Source organism: Babylonia areolata, chromosome 25, assembly GCF_041734735.1.
Source record: "Babylonia areolata isolate BAREFJ2019XMU chromosome 25, ASM4173473v1, whole genome shotgun sequence".
In the NCBI taxonomy this organism is placed as follows: domain Eukaryota; kingdom Metazoa; phylum Mollusca; class Gastropoda; order Neogastropoda; family Buccinidae; genus Babylonia; species Babylonia areolata.
This window is the reverse complement of record NC_134900.1, coordinates 23,273,733-23,292,184: the sequence shown is the minus strand read 5'-3', so window position 1 is coordinate 23,292,184 and position 18,452 is coordinate 23,273,733. Positions and strand designations below refer to the sequence as shown.

Genomic DNA, 18,452 nt, shown 5'->3' with positions numbered 1-18,452 from the left:
ATCAACATCAACAACAACATCCATGGCAGAGACAACAATTATTTGGACAAGCTTGTCAGTTTTCCGAGTGCGTCAATGTCAATTTGAGTGACAGCGCTGGGTCGACTACATCGATATGCCCAGAGCTCTGTGTGTGTGTGTGTGTGTGTGCGCGCGCGCGCGTGCGTGTGTGTGTATGTGTGTGTGTGCGTGCGTGCGTGTGTGTGTGTATCTCTGTGTGTGTGTGTGTGTCTGTATCTCTGTGTGTGTGTGTGTGTGTGTGTGTATCTGTGTGTATGTGTGTGTGAGCATGTGAGTACTTGTGTGTTTTCGCGCGCTAGCGTGTGTGTGTGTGTGTGTGTGTGTGTGTGTGTGTGTGTGTGTGCGCGAGCGCGCGCGTTCGTTCACGCGCACGCGTGTGCGTATGCGAGTGTGTGCGAATCTCTGTGTGTGCGTGCTAGCGCGCGCGCGCGTGCGCGAGTGTGTATGTGTGTGATAAACATTATCACACTCTGCAGAGAGAACGATCCGAAAATATTAGTTCCCTGTTTTTTTTTTTTTTATCTGTTGTTCTATTTTTGTTTCCTTTTTGCTTCTGCTGGAAAAGCGGCAGTGTTCTATTTTCAATCTGCATGACAAGTACAAGGGTGACTGCCCTTGTGGAGGTCAATGTCAACGAACACCGGAGTGTGACAGGCACAACAATGAGCGATTTAGGAACATCTGCATTTCTGCTGCCGACCTGAGTGCACGTGAGAGAAGGGGGTTGAGGAGGGGGGGCAGGCGTTGGGGGGGGGGAGGGCGTGGAGGGAGGGAGGGAAGGGGAGAGAGAGAGTTAGAGAGGGGGGAGCGAGAGTTGAGGTAGGAAGACAGAGGGCGGGGGAAAGACACAGGGTGAAAACACGGATAGAGAGAGAGAGAGAGAGACAAAGAGGAAAAGAGGAGGAAGATAGGGTAAAGAGAAAGATAGAGAGACTAGGAGAGGGAGAGACAGAGACAGAGAACCATATGTAGAGGAGAACGACAGATAAAAGAAAGGAGACAGTCACAGACAGACAGACAGAGAGAGAGAGAGAGTGAAATGTTTAATGTCATAAGCTGAAAGGCTCTGGTGCCATAGCAGGTACAAATCAGAACAAAATTGTGCAAAATATATCAAATGGAACAGAAAGGAAAAAAACAGAATTGAAACAACATAAACTAATAAGAGATTTGCGACACTTTGGCACTTTGTCATTAGCTTAAGGTACATGTGACAGGGAGGTAATTTGCCTTTTTTTCAGTCGTTCGTCTCCAAGGTTTGGACAGTACTCAGAAAACAAAGTACAAATAAATCATATAATAAATATTTACGCATGTAACATCGGTACACATCATATCAATACAAACACATACTAAAGTACATATAAATCCTGAAGTGATTATTTATGCCTCAGCATCAAAACCCATCATATCAATACGAAGACATCAAATAATTACAATGTCGAGATTGACCATCCAAATGTAGCCCTTCCTTTTTATGTATGCTTTTTTCCTCACAGAACTCACACTAATTTTTAACTGATTAATGAGTATTTGGACTGATGGTGGACGTTTTCCGTACATCATTTGCCTCAGATACATATTTTGCAAGTGAAAGTATCACATCTTCATTTTCTGTCATCAGTATGCCGAATAAATCTTTTCTCTGTGCTGGAGCTGTGTTGAAAATGATACCGTTTTTTTCGCGATTCATCGTATCTTTTGCAGTTAATTATGAAAATGATTTTCATCTTCTGGGCTTTCGCCACACACTGGGCAAGGAGATGTTGCTCCGTCCGAATCCAACGATCTTCTGTTGGCATTCAGTCCAAGTGCCATTCATTTGTTACAATCTTAATATACTTCTCTCTTTGAAATACTGATTTAAATGAATAGAACCATTAACACCTATCATTGCTCTCTATTTCTCCGTGCCAGCTTTGTTTCCAACATGCTATAAGTCTATGTTTAAATTCCGATACAAAGCCGCTCTCGTGCCAGAGAGAGAGAGAGAGAGAGAGACAGAGAGAGACAGAGACAGAGACAGACAGACAGACAGACAGAGGGGTAAGGGAAACAGCTGGTGTTTTATTGGTGTGTTTTTGTCAGCAGAGAGACTGGCCCGGGTCACAGATTGACAGGTTGTGTTTCTTCTATCACCAGAGCTTGGGGCGGGGTGACGGGGGGTAGTTTGGTTATGGAGGGAATGAGGAAGGAGACGGGGGAGGGGGGGGGGATCATTTTTATGCGTCCGTAGGGATCAATGCGGCTCATAAACTTTACTGATATCACTAATCACCATAATAATAATCATAATGATAGTAGTAGTAATCATGATAATAATAATAATCATGGACATTTTATATAGCGCGTTTCTCCAGAGATACTGCTCAAAGCGATTTAGATTTCGTTCCTCACTCGCCGACTTCCCATCAACACTCCTCTCCACCCACCCACCTTGCCCCCCCCCCCCTACGCCCCCCCCCCCCCCAACCCACACACGGTAGCACGTGCCAAAAAACACATACGAAACTGAACATTGGAAACCTCCCAACCACACCATGACGCCCTCCAGAAAACCTAGTCACCATTGTCATCGTCGTCGTCATCATCATCATCATCATATCATCATCTCTTCCTCCTCCTCCTTCTTCTTCTTCTGCATCATCCTCATGACAGCTCTGAGACCGTTATGTGACTTGTTTGTGTTGGACTTGTGTTGTTGTCGCTGTTGTTGTTTTTCGTGTGTAACAGTATAAGCGGAGGGGAGCGAAAGAATGATAAGATCGTGAGGGGTTTGAGGTGTGTGTGTTGGTGTATGTGTGTGTGCGTGTGTGTCTGTGTGTGTGTGCGTGTGTGTGTGTGTGTGTGCGTGCGTGCGTGCGTACGTGTGCGTGTCTCCAAAATAGGTTTTTAATTCTTGTAATATGCTCAAAGGAGGCAAAAAAAAAGTCATTTTAGCTGTAAGTAAGATGATTAGATTTGCAAATATTGCCTAAATACACCTTTGGAGTTAAAAGACATTTGTGTTTTGTCAACTTTTATGTGACATTGTTGTGTATTTGGAAATGTTTGTTCTGAGCATGAAAAGATTATTTTGCAGTAATCCTCCATACTCCAATAGGAGTGAAAGGATAATTAAAACTTGAAACTTGTGTGTGTGTGCGTGTGTATGTGTATGTGTGTGTGTGTGTGTGCGCGCGCGCGCGTGCGTGTGTGTGTATGTGTGCGTGTGTATGTATGTGTGTGTGCGTGTGTATGTGTGTGTGCGTGTGTATGTGTGTGTGTGCGCGTGTGTGTGTGTACGTGTGTGTGTGTGTGTGTGTGTTCCAATATGGCCCTCGGCTGTATGTCTCTCTGTCTGTCTGTCTATCTGTGTGTCCGTCTATCTGTGTGTCTGTCAATCTGTCTGTCAATCTGTTTGTTCGTCTATCTGTGTGTCTGTCAATCTGTTTGTCTGCCTCTCTATCTCCTTCGCCCTTCTTTCTCTCCCAGTCTTCTAAATATCTTTTCAGTGTTTTGCAATAGTCCAGACAGTCCCATCCCTCCCCCATCCCCTTTCTCCCCCCCCCCCTCTCTCTCTCTCCATATCTCCCACTCTCTCCATCTCTCTCTCTCCCCCCCACCCCCCCACCCCCCACTCCCTAAACCCCTTCTCTGTCTCTTTCTCTTTTTCTGTCTTTATCTCTGTCTGTCTCTTTTTGTGTCACTCTGTCTGTCTGTCTGTTTGCCACCACCACCACCCACCCCCTCGACATCCTCGCTCTCTCTCTTTTAGCATTTCAATCTTTCTGTTTCTTGATGTCCCCCAGTCTCTGTCTCTCTTTCTTTCTCTCTCCCTGTCTCTCTTCTCTCTCCCCCCTCTCCTCATCTCTTTTTCTCTCTCTCGCTCTCTCTCTCTCTCCTCTTTCTCCCTCTCTCTCTCTCCCTCCCTCTCTCCCATTCTCTCCCTCTCTACCCCCCTCTCTCACACACTCTCCCTTCTCTCACCCTCTCTCTCTCTCTCTTCCCCTTCTCCCTCTCTCGTTCCCTTCCTCCCTCTCCCTCCTTCTCTTTCCCTTTCTCTCTCTCCCTATCTCTCTTCCTCTCTCTCTTTCCTTCCCTCTGTTCGTCTCTCTCCTCCCCCTCTCTCCCTCTCCATCTCTCTCTCTCTCCCTGTCTCCCCCCTCTCTCTCCCCCCTCTCTCTCTCCATCCCTCTCTCCGTCTCTCTCTCCCCCCTCTCTCCCTTTCTCACTCTCTCCCTCACTGTCAAAGCTAGTTGTTTCCAAACTATTGTCAGGGGGACTGGAAACAGCTGAAGAGGAAATTCACCAAAGTGACAAGTGTGTGGGCGGCTTTAGGGGTGTGGAGAGGGAAAGCGTCAGCAGGAAGGAGGGTGTGGGTGAGGGTGGTGGAATGGGGAAGGGAGGGGGGGGGGGGGGTCAATGTTCTTTGAAATGCCGCCAGAGGCCCTCGGAATTGGATTTGCTGTCGAGACGGAATCTTCAACGGACAAATTAAGTCGACACTCTTTGAGCTCTGTGTGTGTGTGTGTGTGCGTGGGCACGTGTGTGTGTGCGTGTGTGTGTAAAATTGAGTGGGTGGCAGGTTGGGAATGAAGGAGGGGAGGGGGTGGTGGGACCTGGAGGAAGGGAGGAGGAGAAGGCATGGAGAAGGATGGGCGGAGGGAGGTGGTGGGGGAGGAGAAGCGGAAGATGAACACATTCCAAGCAGACAACGAAGACGTTCAAAACAACGTCTTAAAAAAAAAAAAGAAAAAAAAAAGAAAGAAAAAAAGGTCAGGCAGATAATGACAGTGACGGAAAAGAAAAAGAAGGAGAAGAAGAACAACAACAACAACTACTACTGCTACTTCTACTACTGATGCCACTAGTATTATTACTACTGCTGCTGCTACTGTTTCTGTCGCTGTTATTGCTGATGCCACTACTACTATTAGTACTGCTACTGTTTCTGTTGCTGCTATTGCTGATGCCACTATTACAATTACTACTACTGCTTATGCTATTGCTGCTGCTGCTACTACTGCTATTGCTACTGCTGCTGCTACTACTGCTAGTGCTGCTACTACTACTACTGCTGCTATTATTGCTGCTGCACGCTGCTGCTGCTACTACTACTACTGCTGCAGCTGCTGCTACTACTACTGCTGCTATTACTGCTATTGCTGCTGCTTCTACTACTACTACTGTTGCTGCTGCTACTACTGCTGCTATTGCTGCTGCTACTACTACTATTGTTGCTGCTGCTGTTACTGATGCCACTACTACTATTACTACTGCTACTGTTTCTGTTGCTGCTATTGCTGCAGCCACTGCTACTACTACTACTACTGTTTCTGTTGCTGCTACTACTACTACTATCATTGCTGCTGCTATACTTCTGCTGCTGCTACTACTACTTCTGCTGCTGCTGTTCTTGTTGCTGCTGCTAGTGCTACTACTTCAACTACTGCTGCTATTTATACTACACTGCTACTACTGCTGCTGCTGCTACGACCTAAATGAATCGAAGACAGATCCTCCATCACAGCCACAAGAAGGAATGAACTTTGTTCACAACCGGAACAGAAAGACGCCCACGCAACAATCCCCCATCCTCTCCAACCCTCCCTCCCCTACCCCCCTTTCCCCGAACATACACATGCACGAACACCACCACCCACACACACCCACACACACCCTGCCACCCCCACCCCCCCCTCCCGACACACATACACACAGACTCTCCCCTCCCCTCCCCCCCCCCACACATAGATACATTCAGACAGAAAAACACACGCACACACTTATACAGACAGACCAGACTAACACACACACACACACAGACAAACACACGCACACACATTCACACACAGACACAAACTTGCACAGACAGTAAGACACACACACACACACACACACGCACACACACACACACGCACACACACACACATGCACACACACACACGCACACACACACACGCACACAACACACACGCACACACACACACACAAGAGGAAGGAGGAACTGGGATCTCTGAGCGGGAAACCCCTCCCTCACCTTCCTGTCCTTCCCTCCTCCCTCCCTCTTCATGACAGCAGATCTAATAAACCCTCACACCCCATGGCTGAGTTCTGATAGTTTTTTGGGTTTTTTTCCCCAGCAAGCCTTCTACACGGTTCACACAAAACTAAGGACCACCAGACAACAGGAAGTATATTCCTGTCATGACCTGGAGGTAACGCGTCCGCCTAGGAAGCGAGAGAACCTGAGTGCACTGGTTCGAATCACGGTACAGTCACCAATATTTTCTCCCCCTCCACTAGACCTTGCGTGATGGTCTGGACGCTAAGTCATTCGTATGAGACGATGAACCGAGGTCCCGTGTGCAGCATGCACTTTGCGCACGTAAAAGAACCCACGGCAACAAAAGGGTTGTTCCTGGCAAAATTCTGAAGAAAAATCCACTTCGACAGGAAAACCAAATAAAACTGCACGCAGGAAAAAAAAAAAAAAAAAAAAGGGGGGGGGGGGGGGTGGGGGGAGGCGCTCTCAGTGTAGCGACGCGCTCTCCCTGGGGAGAGCAGCCCGAATTTCACAGAGAAATCTCTTGTGGCAAAAAAAAAAGAAAAAAAAAAAAAAGAGAGAAATAGAAATAGAACAGAAATAGAAATATTCTCAAAAAATGCATGTTTCCCCGCAAAAATGGGGAGATTCAGGCTTCACAAAGTTCAGCGTCTGACCTCACACTGAACACACTGACGGCTGTTTCAGGTACACATGCACCATGGACAGACTGGAACATGTGTTTGAAACAAAAAATTGATATTGCTGCCGAAAAGTAGCAGTTAATCAATGGTTTATAAACTACAGCTGTATTCGTTATCATCAGTTTCAGCTTCAGTTTCTCAAGGAGGCGTGACTGCGTTCGGACAAATCATACACGCTACACCACATCTGCAAGGCAGATGCCTGACAGTAGTATAACCCAATGCGCTTGTCAGGCCTTGAGTGCATGCTTATAATTATAACTATTTGTGTACCTATCCATAGAACGACACTCTCGTTGCCATGGGTTCTTTTTTCAGTGCGCCAAGAGCGTGTTGCACACGGCACCTCGGTTTATCGTCTCATCCGAAAGACTAGACGCTCAGTTTGATTGGCCAGTCGAAACCTGGGGAAAAAAGTCCAAGAGATGGATTCGAACCCACACTCCCACGGACTCTCTGCATTGGTAGCTGAGCGTCTTAACCATTCTGCCACCTTCCCTCCTTTGTTATCAAAGAAGAGCAATGTATGTGTGTGAAAGCAGCTGTGGTTGTGAGCGGTGCCCACCACACTGGCAGCACACACCGCTGTTTATCGGAAAGTCAGCATCATTTCACCGTGACCCCAAGAAGTAACCTGTGTAAGTTCCCCAGTGGTCCTTAACGTTTTGTGAACCGTGTACTTCATTCGAAACCACATCCACTTTTTAAATTTTTTTAAATTTATTTATTTATTTTAAGTTGTGATTGCTGTTGATATTGCTATTATCTCCGTTAAACTTCCCTTGACAGGAACTGTCTCGTTCGTAAGGCTCCTGTCTTCAACTTTTCTTTTTTGATTGGTTTATTTATCTATTTTCATTTTCGATTTGTCTGTTGCTGCCCCATCCACCTGCACCGTTTCATTAGCATTACTCCCACGCCGCTCATTTCCAGTCTCCCATACAATGCACAGCCACGCCACACCCGGTGTAGAGAGCGGTAACCACCCCCTCCCCCATATCCCTACCCGGGAGTGATTGTGGACACGTACCAAAACGCACTCCCCCGGGCAGTAAGTCCACCCCCCTACGGTCCTGAATCACTCACCCCATCAAAATAATCATATTGTTCCAAACGACAGAACATATCAACCCAGACACGGTGCACCTGATTTCAAGGGGGGGTGACGGGGTACATTCTGGACCACAGCCAGAATCACTCACCACCCTGTTCCAGGATTTCTCCCCGTGGAGTAATTTGGGGCATGGTCCAAAAACACGCCATTGGTTAAAATAGTCACGTGCCCATTTCCACCTCCCTGTGCGTTAAGGAGCGGAGCTTGGGCAGTTTCAGTTTCAGTTTCTCAAGGATGCGTCACTGCGTTCGGATGAATCCATATACGCTACACCACATCTGCTAGGGGCCTGACCAGCAGCATAACCCAACACGCTTAGTCGGGCCTTGAGTGCATGCACATAATATATATATATATATATCAGTGTATCTATCAGAGTGGATTTCTGCTACAGAATTTTGCCAGAGGACAACACTCTCGTTGCCATGGGTTCTTTTTCAGTTTGCCAAGCGCGTGCTGCACACGGTACCTCGGTTGATAGTCTCATCCCAACAACTAGACGGTCAGTTCGATTTTCCAGTCCAACTTGGGAGAAAGTGCGAGAGCGGGATTCGAACCCGGTACCCACACCCTCACAGACGAGCGTCTTAACCATTCTACCACCTTCCTTCCTGGCGCTACATGGAGGAGGGAGGCCAGGCTTCACTATGGAGTTGTTGAAGATCCTGATCCGTGATCATGATGATTATGAATCGTCAGATTTCTGGACCCATCACATCCTTGAGCTGAGGGAAAACTGCCATTGCAGGTTCTGCTGGCAGCATCTGTTCCTCCCTGCATGTCAGTGATAGCACCAGGGGCTGCCGTCACCACTGTTTTCAGCCAGGGGGAGATAAACGTATACCCCCACACACCCTTATTCCACTCACCCCCAATGCATTTCAATGACGGATAATTCCCCTGAGGGTTTGGGATCCAGGCACTGGGAATGTTTTAAAAATATATATACATATTTTTTTTAAGTTAAGGGGCGTTGAACTCTCGTTCTCTGTGTGTGTGTGTGTGTGTGTGTGTGTGTGTGTGTGTGTGTGTGTGTGTGTGTGTGTGTGTGTGTGTGTGTGTTTGTGTGCATGCGTTTGTGTGTGTGTTTGTGTGCATGCGTGTGCCTGTGTGTACGTTTGTGCGCGTGCGTGCCTGTGTGTATGTGTGTGTGCGCGCGCGTGTGCGCGCGCGCGTGCGCGTGTGTGTGTGCGTGCGTGTTCGTATGTATGTGTGGCTTCATTTACGCATATCTTGGTTCAGTCTGTTTACGTACATATTTGATATTGAAAGAAAAAATGCCTCTGAACATTACCTCAAAATGATTACATATATTATTATGGTAAGGAATCACTAACGGGAAGATTTCTTATGGTGCTTTGACTAAAATTATAAACTCAAATATTGGAATATAAAAGAGATTAAAAAAAAATAATTAAAAAAAAAGAAATAAACACAACAAACAACCATGTTGGAACTATGTCAAGAAATGCAACTTCCTCAAATCTGATTTTAACGATATCCGGTGCGGCAATTTCGACGGCGCTGTTAAAATATAATGTGGAAATGTTTCGGATGCTTTGAAACTAAACAAACAGAAACAAGACACGAATTGTTAATTTTTCAAAAGTTTGAACTTCCGGTCAACGAACTTTGTGAAGGGACATTTCATTTGGAATATCAAGATATGTGTCATAAAAAGAAAAAAAAAATATCAAAAGCGAAATGAGAAACAAGTGCATGAGTTTTAAACATCAGTCGAGTTTGAATCAGATCAGATGAAAATTATCGGGCAAACCAGCAATCGTCTCACAGGGGAAAACCAACAAACGGAGAAACAAACAAAAATACTGGGCTTCAAGCGAGCACACACACACACACAACACGCACATCACCCTCCCCCCATTTCCAATCCTCCCCACCCCCCCCCCCCCCCCCCCCCCCCCCCCCCCCCCACCCACACCCACACACACGGATTCACGCACCCGACATCGGACCCACAATAACCATCACCCCTTTTTCCAAAGGAATAGGCAAATGGGAACTAGAAGCGGATCCAATGTTAATCGGCACCATGCTTGTGAGTTCTTGTTTCGCCAATGGGGATTTAAAGCTTTGCTCTCTCCTTTCGGCCCTCATTTACATTCAAGTTCAGAAGGTCACCATATGCAAATGAAGTAAAGGCCGCGGAACAGAAAGAGAAAAAGCGAGAGAGTGAGCGTGTGTGTGTGGACAAATAAAGACAAAAAAAAAAGACAGAATGTGACAAGAAAATTAATAATTTTCTCCGTCGCCCCCGCAGTGCGCATGCAATTCCAGAACTTTCACATGAAAACGCCATCTGGAGAAAAACAGAGAGAGGGAAGGGGAGGGAGAGAAAGAGCGAGAGGTGAGGGAGAGAGAGGGGGTTGGGGGAGGGGGACCGAAACTGACAAGCGCAAGTGACATCATGTGACAGCGGTATTTGCATAATTGCTAAACAGCGGGTTCGCACGAATCGTCAGAGTAAAAGAGAGATGGTGGGTGAGGGAGGGACAAAGAACAAGAGAGAGACAGAGACGGAGAGGTATAAAGAGTGAGCGAGAGAGAGAGAGAGAGAGAGAGAGAGAGAGAGAGAGAGAGAGAGAAATTGATAGAGACAGCGATACAGAGAGACATAGAAAGAGAAAGATAGTGAGAGAGAGGGGGGAGACAGACAGAGTGACAGACACATAGTGACAAGGAGACACAAAGTGAGAGAGAGAGAAAGACAGCCACAGAGAAGGAGAGAGAGATATAAAAACAGAGAGAAAGTGAGAGGCACATAGGGAGAGATAAAGACAAAGAGCGAGAGAGAGGGACACAAAGAGAGACAGAGAGACAGAGACAGACACAGAGAGACATGCCGAGGAGAGGTACAGAGAGACAGACAGACATATCGGCAGGGGGAGACAGAGACAGGGAGAAATACTGGTGTGTCCAAAATCACTGCCAGTCGTGGACTCTTCACTCCAGGGAGAGTCAGTCCACCCACCAGTGGAATATGTCTCTTAGTGCAGTCAGAAAGCACTCCAAGAAGATCTTTGCCATGCACTAAAATACTCCTGGGGGGACTGGCGGGGTAAGGGGGGCTTCCACAGAGTGGAGGAGTTATTGTGTGACTGTTAGAGGGACTCCACTACTGTTACCAAAGTGGATTTGCATCAGGAGATTCGGCGGAATCTTGGTGATTAGGGAAAGTGGAGCTGTATGAATATACATTGTTCTTTGGTCCGGTTATTATGACGGAGGAGATTCCTGACAGTGCCGGCTTAACCTTGTCAGTTGTCGGGGAGTCTGTGTCGCGTTTGGCGAGCGTGCGTTCTGATTGTTGGGGCGGGAGTGGGGGTGATAAAGTGGGGTGAGGATGATGGGTGAGGAGGGTGAGGGAGGGGGGAGAGGGGAGAGAAGGGGAAAGACGGACAGAGAGAGCAAATGAGGTAAGAGAAAGAGACAGAGAGAGGGGGAGAGAGGGGGAGAGAGGGAGGGACTGAGAGACAAGAGTCAGTGTGAAACTAAATCCAAAAACTTCCTCCTCAGTCGCTAGGCTCGTGAGGCAGTCAAGGTGCTCCATTGTCCATGATCCTGTCAGTTTGCTGGTGTCACCCCATCGTCTGTCGACATGTCTGAGGTCTCTCTCCACTGTTTGCTGGTGTCACCCCATCGTCTGTCCACATGTCTGAGGTCTCTCTCCACTGTTTGCTGGTGTCACCCCATCGTCTGTCCACATGTCTGAGGTCTCTCTCCACTGTTTGCTGGTGTCACCCCATCGTCTGTCCACATGTCTGAGGTCTATCTCAACTGTTTGCTGGTGTCACCCCATCGTCTGTCGACATGTCTGAGGTCTATCTCCACTGTTTGCTGGTGTCACCCAATCGTCTGTCCACATGTCTGAGGTCTATCTCCACTGTTTGCTGGTGTCACCCCATCGTCTGTCGACATGTCTGAGGTCTATCTCCACTGTTTGCTGGTGTCACCCCATCGTCTGTCCACATGTCTGAGGTCTCTCTCCACTGTTTGCTGGTGTCACCCCATCGTCTGTCCACATGTCTGAGGTCTCTCTCCACTGTTTGCTGGTGTCACCCTGTTGTCTGTCCACATGTCTGAGGTCTATCTTCAGTGATTACTGACAGTTCATCATGGGCAGTCCTCTCTTTCTCCGACCTGCATGTGTCCAGTTCAGAGCTTGGTGTGCGATTTTGTTTTGCGGGAGCCACAGTGCATGTCACAGCAGCGGAAACGCTGTTTGCAGACGATGGGTGACACGAGAGGCCGCTGGGATATCTCTCTAACCTCTTTAATTGAAGTAAAACCGTGCCATTTGACGTCATGGAGTTTGTAGGCATTTGGTGTCAAAAGCATTCATTTCTCTCTCTCCTGCGTGGTTTAAGGTGTCTCAGATTCGCAGTTATAGAAAAGCATGAAAACATTTTACTTGTAGTCTTTGAGTCTTAGGCTAAAATTTTACACTGTCCCATATTTTGTTCAGTTTCTTAAAAGCTGCTGTTGCCTTTCCAATGTCCGGCATTTCAGTTCATGGTCCACGTCACTGCTGCCTTTCCGATGTCCGGCATTTCAGTTCATGGCCCACGTCACTGCTGCCTTTCCGATGTCCGGCATTTCAGTTCATGGCCCACCTCACTGCTGCCGCTCATGGAACTGGCAATGCCAGTGAAGTTTTCTACTCCATCAACTGTTGCTTGTTTTGTTTTTGGTTTTTTGTTTCTTAACTGATCAGCAAAGCAGGATGATCACCGCTTAAAAGGTTCTCTGTCTTCTTGGCAATGATGTTAGTCAAATGTTTCAGTGTAGCTGCTGATCTCTTCCAAGAGAAGATGTAGATCTTGGAAGTCGTTTGACAGGGCAGCTATATCGGCAGCAAAGTCTGTATCTGAGGGGTTCCTTTCCTCCGTCCACTGGATCCCTTTTTCCGGAGTTGCATTCCTCAACAGCCAGTCAATGGCAAGTGCGAAGAGAAGTGGGGAGAGAACACATCCCTGTCTGACACCAGTAAGAACTTTGTTAAACCAGTCTGTCACGCTCTGTAAGAGAGCGGAAAGGTAACCACCACCTAACTCAGCACTAACACCCAGACAACACAAACACAGACTAAACTATTTCACATATTTCACATACATTTATTCAAACATACCGATTTTGACTAAAAATTAATATCAACCGCAATCGCAGCTGCAAAGATCGATACGCTAAAGTAATAAGAGCTCTAATTAACGCACAAAAAAACAATACAGAACTTGAAACATGCGTCCAGCGAAAAATGATTCTGAGAATGTTAGCTGTGTGCACACTCAGGACGGCTGATACACTGAAAACAATGTGAAACACCGGAGGAGAAAACGAAGACTTGGAAGGCAAAGACAAGAAAAGGAAGACTTGGAAGGCAAAGACAAGAAAAGGAAGACTTGGAAGGCAAAGACAAGAAAAGGAAGACGATGAAGCCAGGTGCACGAAGGATGACAGTGATGAGGAGAGGGCAGCAGGAAGACAGCAGTCAGCAGACACCCGTTGCACCACAGCCACCCGACCAGCACAGGCTGAAGGGCAAAGGCATAGGAAGTGGGAAGCTATAAACTGCATGAATTATGTAAAACACACAATCCTTCCTTTTGGAAGGATTACCCCTGCCCCCATCAATGAACATGCCAGACAAAGTGATAGAAGATTTAACCAAACTAAAACAGCAGATTAAAATCTTGATATGAGATTCCGTTCAACCCCACCCCCCACTGGGGAAGCTGTAATTTGGAAATTATTAATCAATGATAATTCAACTTTGTGAAGATAACGAAAACACAAAAATTCTTACCATGACAATAAAGGGGTTCACAAAGAAAACGCTAGTGGCTGAAAATTCTACACGCACACCTAAAAATTCACGTCACCATAATTTCAAAAAGGAATGTTTAAAATACTTCTATCATAACAGAGGAAAACCAAGCAAGCCTGACTTCTCCAGCATCAGTCTCCACCTCCCAATGAACTGAACCAACTTTCACCACCTCGCATCTTAACAGAACAAAACAACTGAACAAAGAAACAACACTTACAGCAGCCAACTGACAAGAACAGACTGCAACTGAACAGTGAAGCTCACCTGGACCAACCCGGTACTACTACCCTGACGCTGGAAACAAAACCACACAAACGAAATATATCCAGCAGGGTACCCCTGCCCTCCTAGCTGGAGCACACACAACACAGAAGACACAGAAACCAGGCCACCCGGAGGAAAACTTATCCCCAACTGGGCTAAAAGCCCCAACCCAAAACTTGCACGACTTTCACCCAAAAAAGGCCGTGGGCGCAAAGCCTCGAAAAGCGTCACTGACAGGACAGACAGACTTGAACCTCTGCTCAGCAGTGACAGAAACACAAACACAAGACTCCACGATTGCACGAACAAAAAAAAAAAAAAAAAAAAAACAACGAAGAAAAACAAACAAACTGGAGACACACACAGAAATGTCCCGCCAGCGGGGAGAGTACAACGGGGCAGGGCACGCAACAAGACAGATTCTGCACGAGATTGTCGTGACTTGCGACACAGTTGCTGCAGCTGTTCTGATGAAGGTCTTCACATCGAAGCAGACGTTTTTTCGTGTGACATTACTCATTGTTTGAAAGAGGCAATTTTGTTCTTGCTTGGCTGCACGAGGCGCATGGGGCGCTCGAGTGAACTTTTTTTTTTTTTTTTTTTTTTTTATAAAACGGATGTTGAAGTGAGAGCTCAGGTAGATGACTGCTCTCTGACACAACTGGTTTGTCACCGATCTATGCGGCCGTTCGGCTTGCAGCCTCAGAACTTTGGCTCTGAGACCCTGGTGCTCAGGTGAGAGTGGAAAAAAACAACTAAGAATATTTCTGGTGTTTATTTTATTTCATTGTTATAGTGTCGATGGATTAATTTGGATAAGTGTATTTGTATGTGCATTTGATGGTCGTTTTGCTTTTGGGTCTTTTTAAAAAAACACAATGTTATTATATTATCATACTGTTTCTAAACTTGGCAGTAAGATTCCTTTTTGTCCAAGTGTTCATAATGTCACTGCTACTGTGACAGGGAGAAAAGAATATTGTTTTGCTTACACTTGATTTTACCTAATCTCTGTATCATTATTAGAATGATTTCCACAGACTTCTTAACGCTTAACGTGGCGATAGCCTTGAGATGGCCTTAGTGGTCGGCGAGGCTCTGAGCACCATAATTTGATTTGATTTGATTCTTCGCAACGCTGGAATAATGGAATATAAATATGCGATATGTAATTACTAGCGCTTGCTTGGAAAACATATGATTGCATTCGAAAGACAGAAAGAGGCTAAGAGATAACTACTAGTACGAAGACGATAGCTAAGGAAGTATGACTGTATAATGGGTAATTTAATGGTGAGGATGATGTGTGACTGAACCCAGGGAAGTTAGTGAAATTGTACAGGGCACACACACCCACTCACACACATGTGACCGATGGGACTTTAGGACAAGACCGGATGAACTGAAAGTATTTATATTTTGGTTTAAAGGGCTTGTGGGTTGGCGCTGGGCCATGACCCAGCCGCAACAACAGCAGCAGCAGCAGTAACCGCTGATGGCGCTACGGTGAGCAGCCTGTGTCTAAGCTGTGGGGAAGGCGCTGAGGAGCAGCCTGTGTCTGGAACTGAGGACTGGATTGAAACGGACTCTTTGACCTAAGTATCCTCGTTATGTGTTGTGCAGTGTGTTGTGTGTTGTTGCCCTTAAACCATTTTTTAGTATGAGTGACCGTGTGAATTTTCAAGTAGGTTTTTTTTTTTTTTTTTTTTTTTTTTTATTGGCATAGGAATCCGTCTCCTGTGATTGTTTTTATGCACGTGAACATGGCTGACAGACAGGAGAGATGTGAAGTTTTCTGTTAAAATCTAAACTGGTGTGAATGGATCTTTACAGCTGTCTTCTGTCCAGACCCGGCAGTGGCAGTTCTGTAGATCTGTTCAGTGACTGTTACTTTTTTTTTCCTGGGATACCACATGGATTCAAGATCTTCCACACAAATGGTCTGTGATAAGAAACTCGAGGGAGAGCTGGACAATACAAGGTCTTCAGAGAAGCAGCCCCCCTCATCAAGTGTTTCGGCCCTTAACTCCTTACGCATTGCTTAAGATTTTGAAGCTAACAGCAAGGGGTAACTGGTATTATTCACACTTCTTTATGATCTTGGTGTGAGCAAACTTGCTGTTTGCTTCATTCTATCTAGATTAGACTTCTGCACCTCTTCTGACTGGTCTCCCCGATAACCGAATAAACTTCAACGCATTCAGAATCCTGCAGCCCGACTCTTTCTCCGTAATCCCAGGCATGAAAGTGCAACGTCACTACACAGAACACTTCACTGGCTGACTGTTGAAGCAAGAATTCAATACAAAGTAGCTTGTCTCTGCTTTCGGTGTCTGTCATAACAATATGCCACCGTATCTTTCAGATCTTATCCAGCTGTACCATTCTGTAGGTCGCTGCGCTCAGTTGACTCCTCTCTGCTGACAATTCCTATTTCTACTTCACCTAGCATGATGCATACAAATGAGTGCCTGTTTTTACACGCAGACACACACACACACACACACACACACACACACACACACACACACACACACACACACACACACAGGTCAACACATAAACGCAAAAACCAACACATACACACGCCATCATCGCCACCACACACTGCACTACACTACGCTAACACTACACCACACTACACTGCACCGCGCACACACACGCACACTACACACACAACACACACACACTACACACACGACACACACACACTACACACGACACACACACACACACACACACACACAGGTGAGTGTTCGACAGGCCATTGACACTGCAGGAAGACGGAAAGAAGGGGTGAAGTGTCACATCAAAGGAAATCCAATCTAAGCACTGGCCTCTACATTTCTTCCACCGTCATGGTTCTTGACATCCGTCGTGGCACAATCTGTTTGGCCTTGGTCCAGTGTTCACCAGTGATCAGGGTTCGAGGCCCGTTTCGACTTGGTGGTGTGTCCTTGGAAAAGACACTCTACTCAAATTTTGAAAAGGTTCTGAAGATTCAAAGAAATGTAATCCTTTCGCACCTTTTGGGGTGTGGAGGATACAATAATAATACACCCCATTTGTCATCCAAGAATGTGATATTTTCATTATTCAAAATGCCATTGAAGAATTCATAATCAGAAAATGATTTTATCATAGTCTGTTATTCGGAAATAGCGCTTCTTAGTTTTTCTTTAAGATACATGTTATAATCTATTTCACCGAAAACAGTGCTTCTTAATTCCCTTAAAATACACACAATTCCTCTTATGTGTTTTAAAGCAAGCTGTTAATTTTTATCACTTTCATACTTTGCTAATAATCATGATTTGCAACAAAACAAATCAAAGGTACATCCTGACAAGCATGTTCTCGGTATAACTAAAGCGACACACCCTTTCCAAGGTTTATGAATTTATTTAAATTGTGTTTTCTTCCCAGCAAGGAATATATTGTCTAAACCGAACATTGACAGTGTGTGTGTGTGTGTGTGTGTGTGTGTGTGTGTGTGTGCGTGCGCGCGCGTGTCCTGTATGAGAGAAAGGGAAAGGTGGGATGTGAGGAAAAGATTATAACAAAAACAAAAGGAAAAAAAACAACCAACAGCAGAATAATAAACGAAAAGAAAAACGTGTCACAACAAACACACACACACACACACACACACACACACACAGAAACACGCACGCGCGCGCGCACACACACACACGCGCACACACAGAGGCACAGACACAGAGACACAGACACACACACACACACGCACACAAACACAAACAAAAACAGACTGACGGTCAGACAGTCTCACATGCGCGCGCGCGGACATGCAAAGTCACATGAACACACACAGCCACAGACACACACACACACACACACACACACAGCGCGCGCACGCGCGCGACCGCCACGGCTTATCACAACCGCACTAAAAGTATGCAGAGAAAAACAACACACATTCCAAACCAAAAGAAGTGAACAATACAAGAGGAAAGGACTGTGTGTGGCTGAGAACTGGGCTTCTGGGATACGGTGTGTGACCATAAAGAAATACGGTACCAATTAATTAAAACAAAACAAAACAAAGTGTCACAAAAACACGCACAACCCCTTCTCCCTCCCCCTCCACACACACAAACATAAACACACACACAGTAACCACCCCCACCAACTCACGCACGCACGCACACGCATGCGCCGTACGCACGCAGACTCACACACGCACACACAGACACGCGCACACACAGACACACACACACACACACCGTCACACACACACACACACACACACACACCGTCACACACACACACACGCACACACACACAGGAAACGAAAACTACACCTTCTGGGCTATCAGCGCAATCAAGAAGCCGATGGTGAATTATCATCGGTAATTGCTCCAGTAACCCCGCCCCCGCCCTCCACCCCCACCTCCCAACTTGCTAAGGTCTGGTTATGATCCACTTCGCTAAGGTCTGGTTATGATCCACTTC

At 46.3% G+C, this 18,452-nt stretch overlaps 1 long non-coding RNA gene across 1 annotated transcript in view; it reads left to right on the top strand.

Annotated features, from left to right (window-relative positions):
* The window catches only part of LOC143299995 (uncharacterized), a 53,133-nt gene extending 36,818 nt beyond the window's left edge, over window positions 1-16,315 (top strand). Inside the window, exon 3 of the long non-coding RNA XR_013057595.1 lies at window positions 15,410-16,315. This is a non-coding gene — a long non-coding RNA (uncharacterized LOC143299995). The remainder of the gene's footprint in view (window positions 1-15,409) is intronic.
* Window positions 16,316-18,452: the final 2,137 nt, after the last annotated feature.